Here is a 12,600-nt window from a genome sequence, read left to right on the forward strand (position 1 = left end):
ATGACCCGAACAACCTCAGAGCCATCTCACTGCTCCCATTTACATCTAAACTCCTCGAGCGCCTAGTCTACGCCCGCCTATGCTCTCACCTCAACGACAACAACCTCCTCGATCCCCTACAGTCCGGCTTCCGTCCCCTACACTCCACTGAAACTGCCTTACTCAAACTCTCCAACGACCTGCTAACCGCCAAAGCTAATGGCCACTATTCAGTGCTCCTACTCCTTGACCTCTCTGCGGCCTTTGACACAGTCGACCACCCCCTCCTCCTCAAAAAACTACACTTCCTCGGCCTCAGAGATTCTGCTCTCTCCTGGCTCTCATCCTACCTGTCACAACGCTCTTTCAGCGTTACCTATAATGCCACCACCTCCCTCTCACTCCCCCTCTCTGTTGGGGTCCCTCAAGGCTCTGTCCTCGGGCCCCTTCTCTTCTCCATCTACACCTCCTCCCTTGGCCAACTCATACACTCTCACGGCTTCAACTACCACCTCTATGCTGACGACACACAAATCTATCTCTCAACCCCCCACCTCACCCCCTCGGTCTCCGCCCGAATCACACACCTGTTGAGCGACATATCAGACTGGATGTCGCTCCACTTCCTTAAACTGAACCTCTCCAAAACCGAGTTTCTTGTCTTCCCTCCAGCCCGGACACTACCCCCCTTTGACTTCTCCATCATGTCCAACAACGCCACCATCAAACCCGCCCCGCAGGCCAGAGTACTTGGTGTCATTTTGGACTCCAACCTATCCTTCCAGCCCCAAGTCCACTCTTTAACAAACTCGTGCAGACTCCACCTCCGCAACATCGCCAAAATCCGCACGTTCCTAACTCCAGAAACCACTAAACAGCTCATCCACTCCCTCATCATATCACGACTCGACTACTGCAACTCCCTCCTCACTGGCCTGCCTCGCCGCTGGCTATCCCCGCTTCAGTCCATCCTGAATACGGCTGCCAGACTCATTCACCTTTCCAACCGCTCCGTTTCCGCCACCCCCCTCTGCCAATCCCTCCACTGGCTTCCGATTGCGCAACGGATCAAATTCAAAATCCTAACGCTGACGTACAAAGCTGTCCACCATACTGCCCCGAACTACATCACTGACCTAATATCCAAGTACCGCCCAGCACGCACACTCCGCTCCTCACAAGACCTCCTTCTCTCTAGTTCCCTGGTCTCCTCCTCCCATGCCCGTCTCCAGGACTTCTCCAGGGTGTCACCCATCCTCTGGAACTCCCTGCCCCAACCCATCAGATTATCACCTACTCTCCTCTCCTTTAGGCGCACCCTGAAAACCCATCTCTTCAGGGAAGCCTACCCCGCCCCCTGCTAACTTGCCGACCTCCTCCACTCTTCCTACCACTCCATCCCCCACAGCTATCTCCTCCTGTGCCACCATCCCCTCCCTCCTAGATTGTAAGCTCGAAAGAGCAGGGCCCTCGATCCCCTCATGTTTTGCATTGTATTGGTATTGTTCTGTCACATGTTCTGTTCCCCTCTGTAATGTACAGCGCTGAGCGAACTATTGGCGCTTTATAAATACTGTATAATAATAATAATAATAATTGCCACATTATCATCTGTTCCTTTGTATGAGTTCCTAATAGGGATATTCCTAAGGTCTTTTAGGACCTTGTCTCTGAAGAGATTCACACGGGAATGTGTCTGGGGTGGTGGGTTATAAGTGGATGCGTTTCGCAAATTTGAATGTACGAAACCGTTAGAACCACTAGAGGCAGCATTATTTATAATAGGATTACTATAAAAATACCGTATTAAGGACAGCTGTCTAGCAAATTTATGCACATCAATATATGTGTCAAATTTGTTCAATTTCTTGGGGGGTGCATATTTCAGTCCTTTGTCAAGGAGGCGTAATTCATTGTCTGTTAAATGTATATTACTCAGGTTAAAGATTCCTTTGCCCACTATATTTTCCTCTTTTTTGGAGTATCTATTCGTCCTCCTTCCCCCTCTTTTTCCTCTTCTAAACCTCTTCTTTTTCTCGAGTTGCCCTCCTCTAAAAAAGGCTGTTTAGAATATTGAGGTTGGCATGAGTTTTTGGGGGCAGTGTTTTGAGGATTTTTCCGGTAGCCCTGATTGTTACCTTGATAATTCGTTTGTTTCCTTTTTTGAGGAGGATAATTAGGGGGAGGATGTCTATTCCCTCCATTTCCTCTAGCAGAGTTATAGTCGGGGTGGTGGTATTGGTAAGCATGGTCAGAGTTATTATATTGAGTTGATTGCCAATTACCATTTCTTGGAGGGGTATAGTAGTCAAGAGGGATTCTATCCCTTGTATCACCATTATAGGCATTTGGATGCCTATATAGCTCTCTGGAACCAATATTATCATCTCGCAGGGGCTGAAACCTGTTTGAATATTGTTCTTTATTATGTAATTTAGAGGATTTAGCCATAGGTTTTTTAAAACTAGTTTTAGAGGTATTAGGGATAGGGGTTTTCTGCAAAACAGACTCACTCTGTTTCTGCCAGTCGAAAACCTCTTGGTTAGAGAAATCTTTAAGATCCCTCTGGAACTTTTTCTTTATTCTCTGTTCCTTCTCTATCCCCTCCAAGTGTATTTTAAGCTTATTGGATTCTATATTGTAGCTATCCTTATCTTTAAATGGGGTCAATTTATCTCTTAAGAGATTAATTTCATTATCCAGATGTATCAATTTTTTCTTTTTTCTAATAATCAGAAATTTCAATAGGTCCAATCCTGCATTATTAAAGAACTGAAACCATTCTAGATGGCTGTTTGCATCCTCTGCGTCTGGGCGTACATCCCAGCGCAATGATCTGGGGACCATTTTATATTTAGTATATTTATTTAAAAGAGCTAGTACATAGGGAATCATTCCCTCCCATACATTGTTGGTCGTAATCTTAATTTCATATAAATGTAATACTATACACGGGTTAGTGATTATTGCACCCTGAGCACCTAAGATATGCCAAGGATGAACTAATGTCATTTTTTCACAATATCCTACATGTGTGGTGAATACCTTAAATCACCATATAGTAGCACATAAATATCCTTTTATTAATTGGAGGTGCTTAACATGCACGATTTATATCTATTTGATTTATTTTATATCCCTGGCAATAATTTGGTGTCTCTAAAGACAGAATCAAGTATTGGGTAGGGTATTGAATATTTAAGACATTATCCCTAGCTGAATTTGTCCATTTTAAGCTATCCTACTTAATTCGCTTTACTTTATTGTAAGCTATTCTATTCAGCTTACTATTTCATAATTATAAGCTATTTATTTATTCATTATATATGGACGTGATATGTCACTCATATTTACATATTTGAATATGTTTAATGATATATAAATTATTTTGCACCTTGATCACCTACATCTGCCATATATTAATGCCAATTTATCTTTTACCTTAAACTGGTGATGTACTACCAAATAAGAGACGCACTACGAATATTATTATCTCCTTGGGAAGGGTTTAGTCACTTTTTAGTGGCATAAGTAGCGTTTATATGCTCTGAGATGGTAGTGTATAATAAACACTACAACAACCCCCCCCCCCCTCTTTTTGGCATAATAATGGTGTTTCTAGATGCAAATATACTGACCAATAGCGGTGGAGAACTGTATTTATCATCAATTATTTTTGTTCTCTGATAGACCGTTAATTACTTGCATGTAATGATGTTTGGAATACTGTCATTGTTTTGAAACCTGGGCACTCGGAGCGCTTTTTTCATAATATGGGTTTATTTACATCATCCCCTTATTGTGTCACCTTCTTTGTGGTGAACTAACCAAAGAGGCACTATTGCCATATTATTGGGATAGAAACTGAAAGAATTTACTATCCTGCCTCCCTGGGAATTTGGAGCCATATGTTTCAGGCTCAATTGCGCTGTATATGCGTCCTGTCAGCATGGCTAGATATGCCACTGCTGACAGCTCTATATATCTATGGCAAAATGGCGCTTCGATGTGCGCGCATGCGCAGTTGTATGGTCCTCCGGTAAATGGCGGCGATCCATTGCGCATGCGCGAATCCCGCGTTTTCTCTACATATTCATTTGGCGTCTGTCACAGAGCTGTCAGCATCCCCTCTGAAGATGTGCCTTAGCACGAAAGGCCTCAGGAGGAACTGACAGCCTGTGACGCATCTATACCACCCAGACCACGAGGAGGTCTGGGTGCTTGTTTTTAAGGGTCAGTAATATACTTTTTATTTCTATTTCTGTGTTCTCTGGCATATTGCCAGCAACATTACTGACCTAGGTTGTAAATTCTTCCTTTTATCAATAAATATTTGACATACTACACTATGGGTACTTTTCCACTTTTTACCCCCCACTGAGGGGTCGGCAGACACAGCTACATATCCAGAGGAGGGATACCTGTACCTGGAAGGTACGCGTGCCGTGATTGATCCATTTCAAACTAAGGAGGCCATATTAGCCCAGCAGATCGATTGAGGACATCTCTCCCTGTGGGATATCGACATTCGTTTGGATACACAAAAACGCGCATTTCCTATGTGCGGTCGGTGAGTGCGCATTCTTGCCATTTCCCGGATCCGATTTTAGCTGTGTTCATTAATCGTTCGCTTGATCCTATGAACATTTATGAGTGTGCATAGATCGATTTCCGATCGAACTTTTGAGGTCGAACTTCTTAACTTGTTATAAAGCGCTGCACTTTGCATATTTTATTTATACCGAAGGTGGTTGTGATCATCTTTAGTGCTATTAGCTGCTTACCTGATTATTCTATTAGTAGCGCTCACTTTATTGCATATTATCTGCTTTCTTTTATTGCTCTGTTGAATTATTGTTCTTTATTTCTTTGTAACATCTCTTTCTGTGAATATTTTAATTGCACCATTTTGACTTTTTTAATAATAAACCTATTTTGAAAAGTGTTGAAACTGTCTCTAAAGCTTTTAATGCAAACTAAAGAATCCCTGTCTCTTGAAGAGTGCTACTGTATATAATAATCCTCTGAATATACTTGTCTGTGATGACAGTGTGTGTTACATATATTTATTGTTCACATTTGTTCTTGCTAACATTGTGAAGGGTTGATAGTCCCAAAACTATCTGGGTGTAGTTTGGAGTTTGAAGAGTTAATTGCGTAATTAACCCAGTGACAATCACTCTCAGGCTGCTGGCACATAGATTATGGTCCTGCGAGTTGGAAAATCTTTGTGCAGGGTGCTGCTGAGTGGGGTGTTGTTACGCAATTGACAGCGTGATGTGAGATTGGCTGGTGCTTTGTCACGAGTTGGTGAGAAGGGCAGGGAAGGGCACCGCATTCGTCACAATCCGCACCAGGTCAGGCTGTCCCCCAGTTCGATCCCCACCAGGTCAGTCTGTCCCCCAGAGGTCAATCTGCCACACAGTATAATCCCTCCCAGGCCAGTCTGTCCCCCAATAGGCCCTGTAATAATTGCTCAAATATTTATCAATCACTGTTTCACAAAAAATACACTAAATTATTAGTGCACATAAACACAACACAACATAACTTATAAAATTCCTATTAAACTCCTAAGAGTGAAGAGAATCCCCCCCCTCGGCAGTTGTCCCCAGTAGAATCACCTTTTATATCAGGTGTCCCAGAGTCCTCCTTTACATCTAGTGTCCCCAACAGGCACAGATGTGATTAGTATGTGGGTAAAGGATCAGTCCAGGTAGAAATCTGGTCAATTAACAGGCCAGGGTCAGTTTAGGCAGCAGGTAGAAATGTGGGCAGTATGCATGCAACAGATCAATCCAAGTGGCAGGCCAAAACAGGGTCAATTATCAGGCTGGGTTTAGTTCAGGCAGCAGGAAGAGACATGGTGAAGACATAAAAGAACCACCTTCACCTTACCTTCACTAATTTCGTAGTGAGATATGGTAGTGACGGAAGCAGTCCTTTATACAAAGGCCAGATTGTGAGGGACAGTTGGAACAATAGTAACGTGTGTCATGCCTTATTCCATCTCTAGTGCATACACAGCATTTTTGGTGGGTTTTCAGCTTGTTTCAGTAGAAGGGAGCATAATGGGGAAGCCTGGTGACTGCATCAGAACAAGTGTTTTTCAGGTGTGGGGCCTTGCTCGGAAATAAGGGTTAATGTCTTCCTGTGGCCCTGTAGATGACGTATGAGTTGTAAATGTCCAATTGGAATAGGTATATGGAAAATTTTTAAGCTAGTGAATCTGGTTGCCAGGTAGGGTGTCATCATTTGATCATTTAAATCTACACATCCCATGAATTGATTGTTGATATATATGCAATGACATTTTTGAACCAAACCGTGCATTTCTTGGATTTCAACTTGTCTTGGTGGATGGAAGAAAGAACATACACATCCCGCTTATCCTTTCATTTAAAGGCCAAGAGTTGCTCATTGAGCAAAGCCCTTGGAATTTGCTTGAACTCTCCCACAAGCTACAGTTTACTGCTAAAAACGTTGTGTAGGAAAAGTGGCATGCTGATATAGAAGATGTCCACTTAGAGATGGTAACTCTAATGGAACAAAAGAGACAAGGTCCCATACTATTTTTCCGCTGCTACTCATATACGAGCGAGTAAAGTAAGTATTGAACATGTCATAATTTTTCTCGATAAATATATTTCTAAAGGTCCTATTGACATGAAATGTTCACCACATGTTGGTAACAACCCAAGCGATCTATACATACAAAGAAACCAAAACAAATAAGTTCAGAAATTAAGCTATGTGTAATAAAATGGAATGACAGGGAAAAAGTATTGAACACATGAAGAAAGGGAGGTGCAAAAAGGCATGGAAAGCCAAGACACCAGCTGAAATCTATCAGTAATTAGAAAGCAATCCTGCCTTTTGTCAGTGCAAAGTTATTATCAGCTTTTTCAGTCTCCACTGATGGCCTAAAAAAGGTGTCTCATCACCAAGGTGTCACCTTGACACGTATCAGAAACAGAGCTCTCTCAAGACCTTCGCAACCTTATTGTTGCAAAATATACTGTCAGCATTGGTTACAGAAGGATTTCTAAACTTTTTCAAGTGAGCACTGTTGGGGTCATAATCCAGAAGTGAAAAGAACATCTTTTAACCATAAACGGGCCACAACCAGGTACTTCTTGCAAGATTTCTGACAGAGGAATGAAAAGAGAATCAAAAGAGTTGTCGAAGAGCCAAGGAACACTTGTGGAGAGATTCAGAAAGACCTGGAATTAGCAGGTACATATGTTTCAAAGAAAACAATAAGTAATGTACTCAGCCACCATGGCCTGTATGCACACTCACCACGCAAGACTCTGTTGCTGAAGAAAAAGCATGTTGAAGCTCATTTAAAGTTTGCTGCACAACATTTAGACAAGCCTGTGAAATACTGGGAGAATATAGTCTGGTCAGATGAGACCAAAATGTAACTCTTTGGATGCCATAATACACACCATGTTTAGAGGTCAAATGGCACTACACATCACCCCAAAAACATTTATTTTTCAGCATATGGTACTGGCAAACTTCATTTCATTGAGGGAATGATGAATGGAAAAATGTACCAAGACATTCTTGATAAAGATCTGCTGCCATCTACCAGAATGGTGAAGATGAAACAAGGGTGGACATTTCAGCAAGACAATGATCCCAAACACAAAGCCAAGGAAACTCTCAATTGGTTTCAAAGAGAGAAAATAAAGCTGCTAGAATGGCCCAGCCAATCACCTGACTTGAATCGAATAGAAAATTTATAGAAAGAACTAAAGATCAAAGTTCACAGAACCTTCAAGATTTAAAGACTGTGTGGAAGAATGGGCCAAAATCACAGCTGAGTAATGCATGTGACTAGTTTATCCATACAGGAGGCATCTTGAAGCTGTCATTACAAAGCTGTCCTGTACAAAGGATTTTGTACGAAGTATTAAATACATTTCAGTTAGTTTGTTCAATACTTTTTCTCTGTGTCATTCCATTTTATTATACATAACTTCATTTCTGAACATATTTGTTTTGGTTTCTTTGTATGTATGAAATTCATGGGTTGTTACCGACGTGGTGAAAATTTCATGTCAATGGCACCTTTAGAAATATATTTACCGAGTAAAATGGTGACGTGTTCAATACTTATCTTACCCGTTGTATGTTGGGAATCCAGGGGGCTCCAGCTGGCTGTCTTTCCCTTCATAAACACATACAGTATGTTAAAGGTGTACGCTGTGGCCCTCACAGAAAGTTTATATAACTTCACTCTGTATTTAGCACATTTACTAGCGATATAATTTTTGATGCCCAGCCTGCCTGTAAAATGGATGAAGGCACATCAATGCAGATATGTTTGTTGGAAGTATACATTTTGGAAAATTTTGAAGAAAAATAATTAAAGTGTTACTAAACCCACAACAGTAAAATCTTTTGGTATATGCAGTAAAGCATGCTTGATATACTCACTGTGGAACCTAAGGGGTTAATCCTCTGCATTGTGTAAAAAGACTATTTAATCCTGATTTCTCTGATCCTCCCCTTCTACCAGTGCCCCCCTCTTATCTCCTGATAAGACATATTGTGTGGGGACACTCTGCACATGCTCAGTTTGGTGTGTATTGCTAGAGAGGTTTTTTTTTTCTCTTGGGAGAGTGCATGTGATCAGCACAGGGCCAATCAGCACTGTCCAGACAGAGGTCAGGGGTTGTGCATCCTCCTAGAGCAGAAATAAAACTCTTCCTACAAGCTTTAACCAGTGCTCTGCTGAACACTGATAGAAGTCACAAGACTGCTCTAACTGCTGATAAGAAAAGGTATTTAGCAGTTTGTATTTACTAAAATAATGGCATTTCCATGTTCTGTGTACTGTACAGATAAAGTGCTGGATTTAGTAACACTATAAGTGGCCTAATTTTGTAAAGTTTTTTGTATTTGAGGTGATTTTGGGGAGGGCACAGGTGTCACGGATCGCAAGATCGCCGCCACCAACATGCGACAATCTCACGATCACAACGTCCAATATGTCACGTTCGCGGCGTCAGACCCCAGACCTTCTCACCAAACTCGTGACCGAAGGACTGGCCGATCCAAACCGCGATGTGACGTGCGTAACAATGCCACACCCAGTTGCACCCTGCACAATGATTTTCCAGCTAATGGACAACAATCTATGTACCGTCAGCCTGAATGCGCTTGTTACTGGGTCAGGTTAATTACACAATTAACCCCTTCACACTGCCACCACCTCCTTTTTGATCAGAGAAAGAGGAAACTCGCAATATCCCTATAACACTATAATAACTGAAATAATCGTCCGCATAACCCGGTCATTGACACAGGCCGGTTATATAGAGAGTTAAAGGAGGGAATACGTAAATTGCAATTAAGAGTTATAGAAACAGTTCAACACTTTCAGAAAGATTTATTACTAAAAGGGTCAAACAGGTGCAATAAAAATATTTACAGAGAAGATGTAACTAAGATAGAGATATATATATATATATATATATATATATATATATATATATACATATACAGGAAACAGCATAGCACAGCAAAGAGATAACAGAGAGAAGTTAAAGGGTTAAGTTACTTGCCAGTAAGCCTTTGCTGTAAGCAGATCCAAGTTTTTTAGAGCAGAATGGTGCTTTGATCTCCCACTGTAACGATGGAAAAACGGGAGATGTCTTCAATTCTGCCTTCCTTAGGCTTGACAGCCTGTTTTAAAGTTTTCCAGCAGGAGGTGGTTCTGAAGTAACAAACCAATCCATGGTGCAGGGAGGGATCATCGGGCGGAACCCTAAACTGGAGCCCACATCTTTCATAATTCATATTCTGGTTTATAACTTCCCAGCTGCACAAGCTACAGTCCACCCGCGGGTATTTTATTATGCAGATAATCCTGAGGATTATTTAGATATGAATTATGAAATTATATGTGGCACGGTTCGCGAGTTCTATGTTTCAGCTCCCCTGATGGTCTGAGATAATTCGAATGACCCATCAAACGGTTCGCCTGCTCCTAGCCCATCTGACGGGATGTCTGGTTTTAATGTAAGTCTGTCATATTCCAAGATATGAAACATAGGGGAAAAATTGATTCAAGAAGTGTTCATCCAATTCTGTCACCTATGCTGAGTTAAGTTTATTAGCCCAGAGTCCCTTTCAACTCCTGGGAAGGCTCTGTTATCTTTTCACGAGGTGTGAAATTACACATGTTCTCCTGGCAGTGCAGAACCACATGGCTCCCTGCTGGGATCTGGCCTGTGACACTTTTAACACACACACATCTGTCACTGTGCCTCTCAGGAAGGGAGGGGGGAACGAGAATGAGGGAATAACATATATCAGGAGGGTCAATTCCTCCGCCAAGATGGAGGTTGAAGCCAAAATGGTTGAACCGCGTCCATCTCTGATGCACACGTTTGCGTCAACAGGTAACTGTCCTAAAAATACATAATTATTTTATAGCGTGTTCTGGCCATAACGGAGGTAACCAATGGCATATGGTGAATAGGTTGTGTGGACCAATAGGAGTGCAGTTCATTTTTTTTTGTGAGTCCCATATTTAGTTTAAGGCAAAAAGAGACTTTAAATTCTTCAACTGTGATGGGATTCCTCTCAAATGGATGGGCATAAACAGAATTGGAATTATTGATGATCTACTGCTGGGCAAACAGATTACATCAGTTCACAACTGAATTGAATAAATCATTAGTGAAAAACAAAAAAAACAAAGGGGTGTAAAATGTTTCGTTTTTGCCTGAATACCTGGTTGCGCTGTTGTAAATGAGATGATGATAGGTGCTGTTGAATTAGAGGGAAGCCATAAAGGATTTGAAAGTACCTCTGGGACACTAGTATGGGACCTAATCCCTTGTGGTTGATGTAACGTGACACTCTACTACTTGCACTTTGCCTTTCCTCTGGATGTCTTGCTTGCTGCTTCAGCAGGATGTATTGCGATGCTGGTGCTTGCCTGCTGGTGTTCAGAACACACATATTTTTTTTTTTTTTTTTATACATTTTTTATGGATTCTTTCATCCTTTGAATCACAGGCAGTTACTGAACTGCTGCTCTTTGTGGGTTCATATTCGGAATCTGAATCTGACAGTGAAAGCTCCTCCCCACTACTCTCATCTGTCATGCTCAGAATCTGAAAGGCCTCCTGAACTTTTTTTTGGGGGGGGGATAGCGTTCAGGACACATATTCTGGTGATACTGTACTGATGTTGCAGTGACTGTTGCTGGCTTGAATGGCTCTGCTGACACTGGCGTGACTAGTGATCAGAAAGGTATTGCGGGCTTCACTTCACTGTCAACACTGGCACTGGTGTGGTGGTGTTTAGGACACTGGTGGGTGGCATATACTAGGCTGGAATTACTGCAATTAGGGACACTGGCTCTGTTGACACTAGAACTAGTGCGGTGGTTATCAGGACACTGGTGACGGTGTATACTGGTCTGGTGTCACTGCAATCAGGGACACTGGCTGATGGCACTGGTCTGGTGTTGCTAGTGATAAGATACGTTGTTCCTGGCTGCACTGGTGACTTGAGACAAGCTACACTGGGGCAGGTGACCGGCTGCACTGTTTACTGACACTTTTGAGCTAGCGATCAGGGACACGGTAAGCTGGCTTCATTAGGGTTTGTGTGTGTAATGTATGACAGACACTGAAATTACTCACCAATGTGCCTCAATGGGTCTCTCTCCTCTCATAGATGATTTTCAATGCTTTCTTTGTTTGCATATGTTATCGTTGTGATTGGACACAGTGATCACATGGTATAGGACCCAGCCCTGTGATTTGCTGTGTCCGAGGGACATGGCAATCACAGGGTGCACTGCTGCATGCTCTAGCAGCTGTGTACAAGTAGCATGTGTGGAAGACGTACAGGTATGTTCACCCACATCAGCAAACCTCCCGTCTGGGCGTTTACATGCAAAAGCCAGAAAGGAAATAGTAAAAGAGTTATTCCTAGGCCGGGTGTCGGCAACCCGCGGCTCCAGAGCCGCATGCGGCTCTTTTTCACCTTTGCTGCGGCTCCGGAGCACACTGCCCACCAGGTGACAGGCAATAGGGTTGCCATAGCTCAGTGGTCGGCAAGCCGCGGCTCTTTTAACCTCCCTGGCGGTTTTCCCGAGTGTAGCTCGTGGTAGAATTTCTATACCACGAGCTACACTCAGGCTTACCATGCGGCGCTGCTCTGGGGGTCCCTGCAGCACTTACCTTGTCCTTCGTTCCCGCGATGTGTCCCCTGCAGCGTCCCCGGCCATCTCCTCCGGCCGCTGCCGGCATCCGGCTTCTGTGTTCCGGTCCCCGTGACGTCGGGACGTACGGGCGCCGCCGGCGGCGGGAAATTTAAAAAATTTAAAAAATGTCTTTTTTTTTTTTTTCAATTTTCAATAGTAAAACATTGCTGTTTCATCCCATTTCACATACATATTGTCCCTAGTGCTTTGTCCTGCGCCCTGCCTGCATTTTGTCTGTTCTTTCTGCCTGGAAACTCAGAAAAGTCCATGGCGTCCAAAAAGCGTCCCTTTAGGTCAAAAGCGGTTTTAGACCGGCTAGAGAACAGCGATAGCAAATCAGAACCACTTGCAGAATTGAGTGATAATGATTTGTGGGGAAATTT

This window comes from Staurois parvus, unplaced genomic scaffold (assembly GCF_062004578.1).
Source record: "Staurois parvus isolate SC_StPar_1 unplaced genomic scaffold, SC_StPar_1.0 ptg000059l, whole genome shotgun sequence".
Taxonomy (NCBI): domain Eukaryota; kingdom Metazoa; phylum Chordata; class Amphibia; order Anura; family Ranidae; genus Staurois; species Staurois parvus.